General features: G+C 35.6%; 1 protein-coding gene and 1 long non-coding RNA gene across 2 annotated transcripts in view; both read right to left on the bottom strand.

Moving 5' to 3' along the window:
* LOC135071739 (protein Tob1) overlaps positions 1-4,860 on the bottom strand; it is a 62,634-nt gene extending 57,774 nt beyond the window's left edge. The window contains exon 1 of the mRNA XM_063965526.1: positions 4,595-4,860. The gene's annotated coding sequence lies outside the window, so the exon portion shown is untranslated. The remainder of the gene's footprint in view (positions 1-4,594) is intronic.
* Positions 4,861-13,983: 9,123 nt separating this feature from the next.
* On the bottom strand, positions 13,984-14,898 carry LOC135072226 (uncharacterized). The gene is made up of 2 exons (XR_010257375.1): positions 14,665-14,898; positions 13,984-14,146 (listed from the first exon to the last, which is right to left on the bottom strand). It is a non-coding gene; the product is annotated as an uncharacterized LOC135072226 (long non-coding RNA).
* Positions 14,899-15,518: the final 620 nt, after the last annotated feature.

Here is a 15,518-nt window from a genome sequence, read left to right as displayed (position 1 = left end):
ACTATAACGTCATCTTGTTAGGTATAATAACTATGAGTTTTTTGCTTAAAAAAACGATGTAGCGTCGATTGATTAGATGAAAGCTATGGAAGAAAGTAGTCTTATTACTTGGCATGCTTTTTTTTAATTAACAAATTATGGATTATAAATTTGTATCATTTGTACATAATGTAGTATCATCCACCCGTCTGGTCACCCCCTGTCTGACCAGCGTGAGATTCTAAATTAGAGAAAGTCGTGCTCCTGCAGTTTAGAGTTTACACTAAATGACCCGACGATTCATGATGATGTATATCTATCTAAAACTTCCGTGATTTCAAGATACGCATTTAAAAATAGCTCCACTCGCGTGGACTAAAGCGTATTTATTGTAAACTCAGGAGTTGTAAGGGAAAATAAAAACAAAACACGGTATAAGCAGGAAAATGCCCTCGATTACAATATCGCGTGACCTACGAGGTAAAAGCGAAGGTGGTATGAAATAGGCCGTGGTCCGTGGTTCGTGGTTCGAACTGTCATGTGTGTAGTGGCATGCTTTATGCTCAACCTTAAAAGTTTACTTGGTTCTTATTGTGCATAATAACTTTAATGAGTATTAACTTAAGTATGCGTGCAGGATTTACTATCGTAAGGGCTTTTTAATATGACTTTGTGTTTTACGTTTTAGCTTTGATTTACCTATTACGTTATACCTGTTACGTATTACACTAAGCATTAACTTATTTATTAATTCAATGTAGTGAAGTTTTTACGCGAGCTTTCCTATTTTTACCTTTGGTAGAGTCACTTTTAAAGTACATTTGTTTTGTGTAATGCAAATGTATTTAATTAAAGTGAGCTCTATTTTTTATACTAACATTTCAGGAACAGTTTGTTTGACTATAAGAGATGTATTTATACGAAAAAGGTTACATATTTTTTATTTTGTCACGTTTATAGGCCATTTATTTGTCTCCGAATGATATATGGCTGACTTACGTCTGAGACCTAGATCCTTTCGGGTATTTTTCCTCCGAAATGACATCGTTATGCTAATACTGATCTGGATCCGCTTAACTAAAGGCATCGATCTGATAACGTCTAGGTAAGATTTTATAAAGGAAAAAATATTCTATAAAGGAAATTGGCTCTTATTTCATCTAATTTATTCTATTCTAGTGATCTTGTCGTGTCGACAACAAACCTACACAGAGTCAGCCCAAAATTCCGCCACAAGAGTGGCGTTGTATGCTAGTGATGAGTTACAACAGTTAATTTTCGAACGAATTTTTCGTGCACTTAATGACGCAATGTGATAATGAAAGCGCGACCTTGTTGAGGCATGACTATACTCGTATAGTAGTTGATAAAAGATGTCTGCTCTATTTGTGGACAAAATTAGCGCCCGCTATGTGCTGGGCTACCCAGCACGTAGTCAACAGTCATACATTTCAAACAACTTTTTTACAGAATCCAACCATCAAATGGCGTAGTTCTGACTTCCAACGTCATTTATCAATGCATTTTTTGTTGTCACAGTGATTTTGGCGGTGCCATCGCTCCGGTGATGCCAGATGATTCGTGACGTGCACGTCGTCCCCTTGACACCAATACGTGGACATTATAGGCCAGTGGCAACCTCCCGCCATTCAGTTTTGGTGATTCGTTTGCACTTTGGACGAGGTCGCCTAATTGGTACTTGTGTTTTCGATGTTCAATTGTTTTGTGTTCACGGTTTTAAATCGCGTTCGAATTTTCCCACCCATGGAAGGGTATGGCTTCTTTTGTTTTATAGCTTATGGTTGAATATTCAATATTAAGTACCTACACGACCCTCGATTGTTTTTTTTCTTCTAAAATTATTTTGTCCCAAGTATAATCACACTAAAAGTCTTTACTATTGATGATCTTCTTCAGTTCACATGTTTGGTAGTTATGTTTTGAAGTGTTGTCAGATATTGCGTCAAACTAAAAACAAGAATCACGTTTCCTTTTCATAGACAAACGATAAGAACAAATAAACAGATAAAAAAGATATGGGTGGGTTTCCTTTGAGAATAACAATGAATTCATCTCACGAAACAAGTGGTGCTCTCGACATCTCAAAGATAAAATAAAGAAACTTGTATTCGTTGCAACTCAGTTGTTCAGACGAGTCAAAATAATATCTTGTACTTTTTACTTCATCTTATTAATAAATTGATATGCCATTCAACTGTAGGTTTGCGTGGTAAAAACTTGAAAATGTAGAGTTACCTGACATATTTTATCAAAATAAGTGCTTGTCTCATAATAAAGAAAACAAAACTTTATAAAAGAAAATCGGCCCTGACGATACCATCAGTACGTAGAAGACTTATTTTACATAATTTGTGCATCAAAAAAGTGGAGTAGGTATTAGTAATTAAATTAACTCGTCAATCTGGTAACGGCAATCAAGAGTTATACATATTATTATTAACGATAGTGAAAATTGCGGGCACGCGTACGTAATAAGTTGTATTATATACGAATCTAAACACGTTAAGAGCCACTTTACAAGAAAATATGTCGAAAAAAAATTTTTTTTTATAAAATACGAGCCGTAGAATGTTAAAAAAATACGCAGAATTTTATTACATGAGAAAGAAGAAATAATTTGAGTTTATAATAATTAAAATTTTAGTTTTTAATCATACTTTTAAAAACAAATATTAGCAACAGACTCGAATTCAAATACAATTTTATTTAACTTCATAGAGATAATCAAAATCAGCGGCGCGTAAAGTCATCTGCTTTTTTGTACGATCCAAAAAATACAAATTTAAACTTTACTATCCAGTGATAGAGATACAATTTCAATGAGTTTGTTCGTCAGCTGATGTGACCGACAGGACCTTGGTGCAGTTAACATCGGTTCCGATAACTATTGGGTAATTTAAATCGGGTATCAAATTGGTTTCGTAAATACTTCCTTATAAACGTAAGTTTTGAAGATCTCAATTTCACGTCTCATTTAATAAATTGCTAGATGATCTAGTTGTTTAATTAAACTGTGTTTTAATTACAGAAATAGTAGGTATTTGCAACATATTTTATAGTAAAGGATTGTCAAATTATCTAAATATCAATTTAGTTAAGTTCTAACTCAAAATTAGTAATAAATATAATTTTGGAGAAGGATACAATAATTATTAAAATCGTACTTAGTACTTTCATTGAATCGGTGAGTTTATTTTTTACGCGTCTTCTTACTTTTCTACGTATTTACTTTTTTCAGACTGTTATTCAATTGTTTTTAAAAATATCATTATTAGTTGCCAGTAACTTTTATGAATTTTTCAAAAGACCTTCTTCTGAAAAACTAGATTTTTTTTTCATTTTCATTGTAGGTACACAATGTTAACTAAAGCAATGTTTATTTGTTTTTGATCAAATGTATTAGACAAGACAAGGCTAGAAGACAGTATTGGAATTTTGCTCTCGATAAAATATAAAATTTTGATGTTATTAAAGGCTAGCACGAACTTTAACGAAATGTTGATCGTATATTTCTTGTAAAAATGAAATTGTATTCTGAATTGAATAAAGTAGAATAGAAAATTGAAAATTTATTACTGTTTTGAGCAATGTCGGGATAATGAACAGTTCGTAACGATTTTTATTTCATGTGAGTGTTTTAGCAATAAATAATTTAGATGCCTCTAAGTATTTTGATAACAATAGAAATAACTGCATTGTCAATTTTGTTCGTAATTAACTGTAAATTTCAGCTTATCTTAAAAAAATACCCTGAAAGAACGAAACAAAATGAATACTATGTCACTTTGTATTTGTCACTTTTCTAGTATTTGCACAGTTTATACCATTTTTTTTTATTTCCTTATCGGTAAAAGTAAGCGACTCTATATCGACAATGATCACAAACCACTGTTAAACTATGATAACTATGGTAAGTCATGTGATTTCAGTTCGAGGGTCTATCTTACGATCTACGATCTATTCCTGTATGTAAACTTGCATGTATACAAAGTATAGTTTGTTGAATGAATCCCTGTCTGAACGCCTGCCAGGTCGCGTATCACGCTCATTTAGATTTAGTATACGATCTGTAGGTCATGATCAGCTTTATGATCGACGCGCACTCACACCTGGCCAACGACTGTACCCGCTATTAAGTGATTGCCAGCATCTTTGGCAAGAAAAAAGTAATCTCAAAAAAAAGAAAGTCACAAAAAAGTAAAGAACACAAACCATAAAATCCACTTTACAGCCAATAAATAAACATTACATTACACCACGCTCGCGTTTTGCATGTTTCCAAGTTACCATACGCGGTTGTATTGTTGCCTACACACCGAGAAAATCACAACCTCCACGTCACTGCCCGCAACCTTGGTCACACGCGTTATCGCATTACATTAACAGCCTCCCGAGAACCGTGAAAATCACTGGTTTCCCTACCAATCCACCACGTGATAACGCATAAAAACAACGCATTCGAACAATCAAAACAGTACGACACAGCGTAAACGCTAGAACAAACCGGCGCGGCCTTGAACGCTCTAAGCAGATCGGCTGAAATACTCGCGTGGAAATAGACGGGTGAAAATACGACCACGTGATAGTTACGTACCTCGCGTACTGTATGGAGAAAATCGATGGTGCTTGCCACTCGGCGGCCGGCGGCTGACTGAGCCACTGTGTCAGCGGAACGCGCCCCACCCGAGCCTCCGCCCGACGTATCACAGTTTGCAATTAAAAAATATACTTTCACCGTTTTCGCACTACAAAAATAAGGGTTTGCACATTAATAAATTTTCGATGAGGCGGCGTCGGTGAGGTTGTTCGTTCGCGGATGACGGCGCCGTGGCGCGTGCTCGCGGCTCCGAGTGGTGCGGCGGACTGCCCGGAGCGGCAGCCAGCGGGCCGGCCGTGCCTCCCTGCCCCTGCGTGACGTCGGCTTCAGCGCGCAATGGTGGAAATTAGCAGCTTCCGAGCGAGGGTCGCTCGATGTAGGTCACGGGGACTGCCTGCACTTGCCCACTCTACCGTGCTGATACACTCGACAAGTTTAAGGACGTAACTGCTTGTCATTAGGCGCACAACGCGGCTACGGCCTCGTAGCACTGCTACTTTCATCTACGAACAAAGAAATCAAAAATGTTGAATACCTTTTTCCCTTCCCATTCTCGTTTAAGGAACGAGCAGGAAAAAGACAAAAAGCTTCGCCGAAGAGAAAATTGACACAGTTACAGTTTTTTCTTGAGCGAAATGGATAAAGTTTCGATTTCGTTTTGCCGCGATAATATTACTTTTCACTGAATAAATTCGTTACAGGTATCCATTTGAGGAATAATCGCAGTTTCGTAGCTGCTACGCGCTACGATTTACGTAGTAGTATTAACTCGTACTTTAATATACGTATTAGAGCTATGGGTATGTTTGTTATGTTATGTATTTGATTAATATTATGTACCTGTATTATTAATGGACATAATTATGGATGGACAATTCAATTAACAGTGTGATAGCCAGACGATGTTAATGTTGCGAATGTGTATGACGTATGCAAGTAGGCCCAGCAATCGATAACTCGATCAACCGAGTACGTACATGTCGTGCGAATCGTTTCCAATCAAATAACGGAGGGCGGCACGGTTTCTAGCTTGCAATTTTATTTTAGAAAACTGAAACAACTGACGATAGTAATTTGCGAGATTGCTCACGGATTTGAAAGGCAAATTAAATGTACCTGCAGTAAATGTTAATGAAATACTGGATCGAAGACTACTAACGGTGATTGCGTATTAAAATTTATCATTAAATAAAACAAAAATGAAAAGCAAAATGAATGTGAGATAATAATATAGGTACCTGTCAATAAAGCTCTACATTTTTTTTTCAGTGCATGTGCATTGTTTACGCCTACGTTCATGTTTGGAAGATTATGCATAAAAAATACAAGTCTTTATCAGTTTTGTATTTACTGTTTAACTCTTATTAATCCTAAATCTGTTTCTACGAGATCGCCAAGACGTTCTTAATACAATAGATGGAACGTATTGTCCTTAACAATTCCTTGCAAAGAATCAACTCCATTTCTCTAGTATTCCGAATTAGTCAGAGACACATCAGTGTCTAATAGAAGATACTTTACGAAACTTCTGTCGCACTCTAAGTACATATAGACGACTGTATCACCAGTCTGTCCCCGCAGACATTTTTCATTGAACCATTCCTAAGTCCATAATATGTCCAGAGTAGTAGTAGATACAGACAACGGCACGTCTAACTAAATACTGTGGCGTTTTATGAAGTTGTGATAGAGGCGATTTTTCAATAAAAATGTATAGCTCATGTGCTGGCTGTACATTAGTGCTGGAAGTTGAAGCTCGTCATATGCACTGTCTTTAATTTAAAAGTTGCCGTTCCAAAGGTTCAAAAACCGGGAGATGGTTCGATTTTCTTTTGTTTTGACACTTATGTCAGCAGTTAGTGCTGTCTTAAAGATTGTCAGTTGTGTAAAGTATGAGTACCTACATGCGTACATTATAGTTTTTAAGTCTGGTCAGTACCTAATATTTTTCCAAGTCAAGATGATACTGCGATCTTTAGGCATGTAAGTAAAAGTACCAAAAAAGTTATTTTTTCACTTGTAAATGTGAAAATAATTCAGGATAACATAATATTCGTAAAGAATACTTAATAGAACTTCCAACCCCATAATTTACATAATTTCTATATCAGAAGGCGTATTTTAAATTAAGTGGCTCCAAAAATACGTGTCCAAGAAAACAATCACCATCTCATATTTCCATTATTCTATGCAAATGCTATGCTTAGTATAATCTTCCAAATCTCATTTTTGCATAACGACTAACAAGTAAAATACGTCGACTTAGGACGCGTTCACACGGAAATTGTCATTAATGATTCGTCAAAAAAGACGATACGTCATGACGGATGGACGTTTACATTGCATGCGGAATCGTGATTTCTCACCTTTGGCGTATTATTTTCCAGGTACCTTTACTTGAAGCAGCGCGATTAGTGTCATAAAGTATGTAGATTCTCTATTTCTAAGATTTTCTGGGGTGGGCACTAGACCATTCTGGGGTAGCCTATCAAGATATTTCAGATTTCTAAAACAAAAACAAGATTCGTTAATGAGCGTCATTTTTAAAAATGAAACATCCGTCATTTTTCACGATTCGTGATGTGTCTGTGTGTCGAAAAGGGATTTTGCATTGTCGCCAAAAAAAAAAACGAAAATAAAGACGATTTGTCAAAAATCACGAATCGCCGTTGCATGTGAACGTGCCCTTACTTGAACATAAATTTTTGCGCAACTTTGCTCACGTCTCTCGTCTTTATCTTGGTGTAAGAGTGATATGAAACAGCTGATATCAGTGTTATCAGATATTTCCAAACGTCAAATCACGTCAGGGAGATTGAAGCTGGGTTTGGTAACTATGGATGAAGAAATACGGACTTTTGATAAAATAATGGAAATGACATTTCATAAGGCTTAATATTCGTACACGCAATAAATGAAAGAATAATGTCTAAAATGATTTATTTTGGTCTCATTCATGTTGGGGTCTCACGACATTCATAATATATGAGACCTTCAAATGCTCAGAAAGTAAGTTTTATAAGCCTAGAGATTTGTTTTAATATTAATAGTTGTGTGTGGTCCACAAAGTAATTTTATTGAATGGTTACTATTGAAGTTTTGGATCTTGTTCGTAAGCTCTAAACCGTAACATAATTATTTCATTTTTTTTTATAAAAGATTATTAGCAATTTGTATTGCCCAAATTAGTAATAGTCCCATTAGCCCCTCGTGTTAAGCTAAATAAGCTTTACATAGAGCATTTTATAAACGAGTCTGTGTAAACGTGTTTAATTGTATAATTACGCCCGTATTCACAAATGATGCTTGCTTAAGTGAAGCAGCAAATCGAACGCACAGCGTTGAATAGAGCTCTGTGATTTGTTCGTGTGTCAACCTGTGCGTCCACGCGCACTGTGAGACCTCATAGTAATGTTTGTGAATAAGGGCGTTAGCTGTAAATAGAAAAAACAGAACGTTCTAGATACGAGAATGAGATAGTTTTCCTTTCCACTAGTTAGGCAAATGTTAGTACTTTCAAAGCATTTGTGTTTGCTATGTAGAGCATGCAAAATCTGCAATGCAGCATGATCGAGATGAATGCTTAGCAATGGATGCCATTAAGCATTTTTCTAGGAGTTTTCTACGCACAAATTTTTCACTGACGCCCATTTTCCATATTCAATTCTCCATCCAAATCGATCTAATTTTGCCTGTCAACTGTCAAATTTCAATCTGGATTAGTGTTTTTTGGTTTTCCTTAAAGCACCTACTACTTATCCACAATAAAACCACACTCTTTATAACTAAAGATAATATATCATACCAGACGCGCATATGCAGCAGCCTAAGATATGGAGACGTTTTTAGATGGTCATGAAACGCGCTAATTTGGATAAACTTAAAAATAAGAATTGTTGTTACGATGCGTTTAGTGTAGCCTCTGTGTGTTATTCGATACCTACTTAAACAGATCTTAAGTTAATTTTAAAAATTCACATTAAATCGCTCACTTATAGACTTTAAGATTAAGCTGTCCAAAGTTTTATTAAGTAAGATTTCTAGTTACTCGTATGTTATTTAGAGATGGGATATTTCTCAGAATAGAGTTTAGATGATACTTTTATTAAACACTGTTTGAATAGAAGACCTGAGAAGATGGATTAATATTTGTAGAGTAGGTATCAATAAATATTGTAAGATACAGAAAAACCAAAAACCTATAATAAATAAAAATAGAATAACCTAAAACGTTTCTTTATGTCATAAAGTGGACTGTGTGCTTACCATGAGTTTACGTTAGGTGTGCTCGCTAGCGACTGCGTAAAAAAATGACATTAAATGTATGACATATTGTGCAGCGCCCCTAGCGGCTACTTTCAAGAAATAAAATCTTCATTGATTTTTTTGACGTACTCGCTAGCGAGCACAATTAACGTAAACTCTTGGTAAGCACACTGAAAGCAAAACAAATTACTACCACAGACAACAGACAGAAGCAACACAAAGATATTTATTTACTTTAAATTTATATAAACACTGTAAATGCACAGAGATTAAAACTCGCGAATCCTATTAATATTTTCATATAAATGTAAATTAAATCGAAAGGATCCGTTTCATTATATTCGGGAGGGAAAATCAATCCCAATTTTCGTTGGAAATGCCCAACACATTGCTTTTCGTAGAAAATTGGCGCAAAAAACCGACCGAGTGTGAGATATGTTTTGATATTCAGTGTTCCGTACTATTTCTTAAAGAAAGATAGAAAAAATGTTTATTAAGGCTTAGCAACTTAATTGTTGTTGTGTTAACATTTATAAGACTACCTACCAGGTAGTTAACGGCTGACCTTATAAGCCCGTATAGAAAACAATAATTTTCTTTTTCCAGGTAAGGACACCTTAATTGAAAGATTAGGTATCTCTTACTGATCTCTTTTAGAATAAGTTATTCGTATCGCATTTCTTTCATTCATAAAAGCATCGTAGATATTTACAATTTTCTGCCTAGTGATTTTCAACAATAGAACACTGTACCCTGTGTATAAGGAACCATTTCGTATTTTATTTCCCAATTTTAAGTACACAATGCGGGACCCAAAAAGGGAATATGGGTTTATGTATTCAAGAGTTCGGGACGTTTAACAAGTAAAAGGAAATACGTTGAAACTCATTAAAGGTAATCAAGAAAAGCAATTTGGAGAAGCCGGTAGATATTCAAATTAAATAGGTAAGTAAGGGAACATTTTGAGTCTCTTATCAGTGATAAGAGATCGTTAAATTACGAAGGTTCTTACCTTGGAGTTTTGAGGAATCACTTGAGGTATTGGAAGAGGATCTTGAAGATAAGGTAAACCCTCTTGGACAGGGCTTTTCGGACTTATTTTTTACTGTACATTAAATTGGCATTGGTCTGGCATTGAAAGTCTTTCACATATAAGTACGAGTAAATAGGTAGTAAAATTGTCTTTAGTCAGTCACTTTATCTTTAAGTATAATAATAAGTAGGTATAGTTAAATGATGACGTAGGTATTACAGTCGACAGCAAATCAAACTATTCTTACGTCCGTATTCACAAACGATGCTTGCTTAAGTGAAACAGCAAATCGAACGCACAGCATTGAAAAGAGCTTTGTGATTGGTCCGTGTGTCACCCTGTGCGTCCACGCGCACTGTGAGACCTCATAGTAATGTTTGTGAATATGGGTGTTAGGTAGATAGATTTCTGCGGCAACTACTAGATACAACGAGTAGATAACTAATAATGCGTGTACCGTACACCGTTGTCCGTGCTACAAATTGCATGCAATATTAAGAATCAATGATATACCTAAAGTATAATAAAGTGATACATCTTTAAATTACTACTATCCTGTTTATGAAACGAGAAGTGCATTAGGATGTTTATACACGAGTACCAATTATCCAATAATTGAAAAGGACATGTACTCATGGCCGATCCAGTTAGCTCAGTTGTAAATCAGATTGATCTTGAACTTACAGATTTTACTGAATATTTTGAGCGTTAGTATATAAAAACTTAACGATGAAGTTTTTTTTTATTTTGTCTCACAAATTAATACCCGAACAGTCGTTTCTCATAAAAAATTTAAACTTATAAAACCCTACTAAGGATTGAGTTCACTACCTACGGCGATGGAACAAGCGCGTTATTCGAATCAAGAATCAGCAAATCCTGACTCCGTGGGACTATTTTCGTCTTAAGTGCATTTTGCACTCCTCATTATTAATTTCGATATTATGTATTTTATTTTGACAGAGATTGAGAGATATTGACTACAATTAGGTAAGTCAGCTGTTAGATATCAATTTAATGTTAGCAGTGCTCCTCTATAGGTACAACGCAAGATGGCACGTCTGATAAGGAAGCATATTGAAGAACCTTCCCAGCAACTCAAATTCCAAAAGTACAAGTCACCTCGGAAATATAACATTCGTAGAAAGTGCGGACTAAACATAAAATATTGATTTCCCATTGTTAGGGCACGAGGGTAAGGATACGGGCCTCAGCCGCGTATATAGAGCACCAGTGTGATGGGTATACCAGACGAGTATCACCTTTATGGGGGCGGAGTATGGGTGAGATTGGTGTGTGGTGATCCACGGTGCAGTTTGATAAATTGCTTCGCCATGACGCGTGGAAATCAGCCGCCATTATGAGGCTAAGTAATTTGTAGCGCCCGTGATTTTGAAGTTCTATTACGGGCTTGGGTGATAATGAAAATTAACACAGGTTTCATAATTAAAATTATAATATTTGGTCCTTTAAGAACAATTACAACTTTATCCTTGTTCTTGCCTTGTACCTGTGTAATATCAGCGTGCAAGTAACAAGTTGGACCAACGACTTCATAAAGGTAGCAGGAAGGCGCTGAATGCAGTCGGCTACCAGACGGACGATGTGGAAGTCATTGGGGGAGGCCTATGTTCAGCAGTGGACGTCCTGTGGCTGAAATGATGATGATGACCTGTGTAAACAGAATGTTCAGTTAAAATTATTCATCGCTAGGTATGTGACTGCAAGGACTCTTTCTATCGCGATTCACAATGAAAAAATCTTGATAACTCGTTCGTTTCAGCCGAAAGACGTCCACTGCTGGACAAAGGCCTCCCCCAAGGATTTCCACGAAGACCGATCCTGCGCCGCTCGCATCCAGGCACCTCTTGCGACCTTCACCAGATAACTCAAAAGAGATTAAAACTGGTTACTTACCTATAATAAAATGCTAAAGAAAGATTGCCATTCTTTCGGCGCCGCTTGTAAATTCAAATATTGTATTTGAAATTCTTAAATTCTCTTTTAAAATTCACGATACATCGTAACTAATATTTGACGATACTAATAATATATTGCCGTTTAACTTACCTTTATATATTTTTCATAAAACGTGTACTAAAGAAAATGTTTCACTGATACACGTTTTTCGAATAAGCGACACCTTTGTGCGGTGACCTTTACCTTTCATATTTCGAGACGAGATTAGGGCTAACGCCTTTGATTCAATGTTGACATTGGAGTAGGCATATAGTCCCTTTTGCAAAAAATATTTAGTAATTTTAGCTGGAAATGGGATAACACACGTGTTTACATGTAGTGCGATGACCTCACAATTCAACTTCGAAGGAGCCCATTTTGTTTTGGATATTAAAAATTCCCGGTAACGATCTAGCTCAGCTAAAAAGTTATAAGTTTGTATTAGAAGTGTGCACTAAAAATAGAAGAATGTAGTTGTAGTTACTTATAATAATTGGTTGACCATCTATGAAAATAAAGTTGAACTATAGAGTATAGACTCATGAGGCGTTTAGATTTAAAGCTAAAAATCTAGTAGGTATTTAGAAGGCATAAACAGTTTTCTTACTTAGGATCATGGTCATCTATCATCCATTCTGACATTGACGTCTCCTTCGGCAAAGGTAAGCAGACTGCTCGGAGCCTTCGGTTCATATATTATTCAAAGGGATAGATAGGCCTTTGTTTTTATCAGTTCTCTTGGAAAACAATTACCCCCTACCCTGCTACCTACCCTACCTTATCGGGGGCAGCTATGTTCTATGAAGCGAATTTGGGGCGGGCTTAGATGGATTGTTTCAAGTAGCCTTGCTGGCTAAACCATATAGGTACGTGATACGTATACAGGGTGTTAGGTAAATGGGTATATGAGCCGACACTAGTCCATGTTAACATGGTCATATAAATGGTATGGAGAAGTCAGAAAATTGATATCTTCATTTTAATTATTTTAATTTTCATACAAATCGGATTTTATTAAATTTATTTGGTATGAAAATTAAAAAAATTAAAATGATGATATCAAATTTCTGACTACTCCATACCATTTATATGACCATGTTAACATGGGCTAGTGTCGGCTCATATACCCATTTACCTAACACCCTGTATAATACCTATAGTCGTACCTAAGTCTAGATAATGCGGTAGAGTAAAATTGGACCATTTCCACTCTTCGCGTGGATGTCGTAAAAGGCAACTTAAGGACAAATATGCGAATATGTGGCCTTTCTAACTAGTCTGGCCAGTGTGGGAAGTATTGGCCAAATCCTCCATTTAGCAGCTCCATCAGCTAGAGGTGATTACAAAGGGAAGGGCTCCTGCAACAGAAACTAAATGACCTGATGCTGGTTGGGAGGTTAATCATTTAAGGGATTTCTACTAAGTATATTATTTTTTAACTTTCTCCCGGGACAAACTTGACCTTCACTGGTTGTGCTTTTATTGGCGGTCAAGCTGTAGATCCTGGCTACACAGGAGTTACAGCAGCGGTGGGAACGAGAAGTGGAAATACGAGTAGAACATCTTGAAGTCTTCAAGGTTTTATTCTATGGTTTTACTTGTGATAAACAAGATAACTGCGTAGTAGCTTTTTCTAATTATTGGACTCAGAATACAGAACAAACCAGAAGGAGTGTTCGATAACATTTCTACGCGGCAACTTGTGTCCAAAATACTTCCCCTCCCGCGCCCCTCTACCCCCTTTAGTGTTACTAGCGCCGTGTGACACCCCCATTTTTGGGGTAAAATTATGTAATTTTTTAAAGAGATGTTAAACAAGTAAAAAATAAGTAAGTGAAATAAGTACACACGGCCAGTGTTAACTATCCATTTCCGTTTTTGCTCTCGCTCTTATCAAATGGTGATTCTTTGCGATAGAACGAGACGACATGACTGGCCATAGGCATAGATAGTACCTACCTACCTATGAATTTAATTTTTACTCCGAAGTAACTAAGTGTAAGATGATTATTTATTTCTATTAAATAGTGTAATATATGTACTATATTTTATGTAGGTATAATATGTTATTTAAAAGTCAATTACAAAAGTCGAATATAAATTTTAGAATGCCAAGTAAAACAAAAAAGAAACTTAAGGTTCTTTATTATGTAAACATATCGACAACAAAACATTTGTTTACGGCGCAGTAGTGCTTTTAGTTTAACTTTTCTTGGAGTGAAAAACAGAATCCAAATCAAAAACATCACCAATACTTAAATTTGATTGCGAGGCAACTCTGGCTGTGTATCCTGAAAAAAAATCAGAGTAAGTATGTAAGCAATAATTAATTACTTAAAATTATTATTAAATATACAAATATTGCTGCTGCTGATCTGTTGATACCAATGCCTTACTTTTGAATAAATGGGAAAGTATGAAATTCACGATAGTAATTTATTATCTCCTCATTATTAGGGAGTAATATTATAAATTAATTCAATATATTGAAATCAAATCAAAATCAAAAATATTTATTCAGTTTAGACCACAAGTGGCACTTATAATTTAATTAATCAGGTTGTCATCTCATGGATGAAATTACACTAAAAACTAATTAAAACAAAAAGGATGGGGAAAATATTCCATTATTCTGTGGTAACGCTAACAAAATTAACGCGTGAATTTTTTATAAGTAGACAAATGTAATTCAATATAAAAAAGTAGGGTAAAATATTCCGTTGACCTGTGGCAACACTTACAAAATACAACCGTGATTTTTTTTGAAAATTATTATTTAATTAAAATGAATTGGAAATGTGCTACTTACGGATAAAACATGATCCCATGCACTTTCTTCGTAATTCCAGTAGCATTCTTACATGTTGGAACGGCACAAGACGGCATAATTTAATTATAAAGTGTCAATCTGACGGATATGTAAACAATGCGCGCGCCGGCCATTGACTGATTGCTTTAAAGTCAAAGTAGTGCGATTTGGAGTACTTTATATGAATACACATTTACGCCCGTTGACGGTTTCTGGTTTGTTCCGTATTCTGAGTTATTGGATCAAACTTCCGAATCCGATATAAATTCAATGTCAAACCTACTGCTGACGTTCAACCGACCATAGCAATTGCATTCAAGGTTGGGATGCATTTCCTTCTTCCCTAAACTAATTGGTAAAAAACTATTTATCGACGTGTTTGTCGGTTGTTTTGCCCTTTTCAAGTAAATTGAATAATCAAGCATTTCCTAGTCAGCGTGTTTTCATTACCGCTTCAGTACGTCTGATTTTAATTTATGTTTCATTCGAATATCTACGAATTATTAGTTCGTTCCTAGAATAATAGTGAATTTATTATAAAAAGTAGCATTAATTTTATTTTTTCTACTGCTTTAGCTTCAAGTTTACTTCCTAGTAGTGTGCACTGGCTGCAAAGAATATTTTTTTAAGAATACCGACCGTCTTTTGTTTTACATTCGAATTTTCTTATCGTAAAACTCGTAATATCACACGCGTAGAGTCTTCATGTTTCTAAATTCAAAAACAACTTTCAAACAAAGTTCTCTCAACTTTCAACTGTATTGGCTTCTCAGCTATACTCTTAGTAGAGAAAGAGAGGCGTATAGAGTAGCAAAGATTGAGGATGATTAGAAGATTTTACTGTTTTATGATTT

The sequence above is a fragment of the Ostrinia nubilalis genome, chromosome 5, assembly GCF_963855985.1.
Source record: "Ostrinia nubilalis chromosome 5, ilOstNubi1.1, whole genome shotgun sequence".
NCBI lineage: Eukaryota > Metazoa > Arthropoda > Insecta > Lepidoptera > Crambidae > Ostrinia > Ostrinia nubilalis.
The sequence above is the reverse complement of the archived record's forward strand: the minus strand, read 5'-3'. Positions and strand labels throughout refer to the sequence as shown.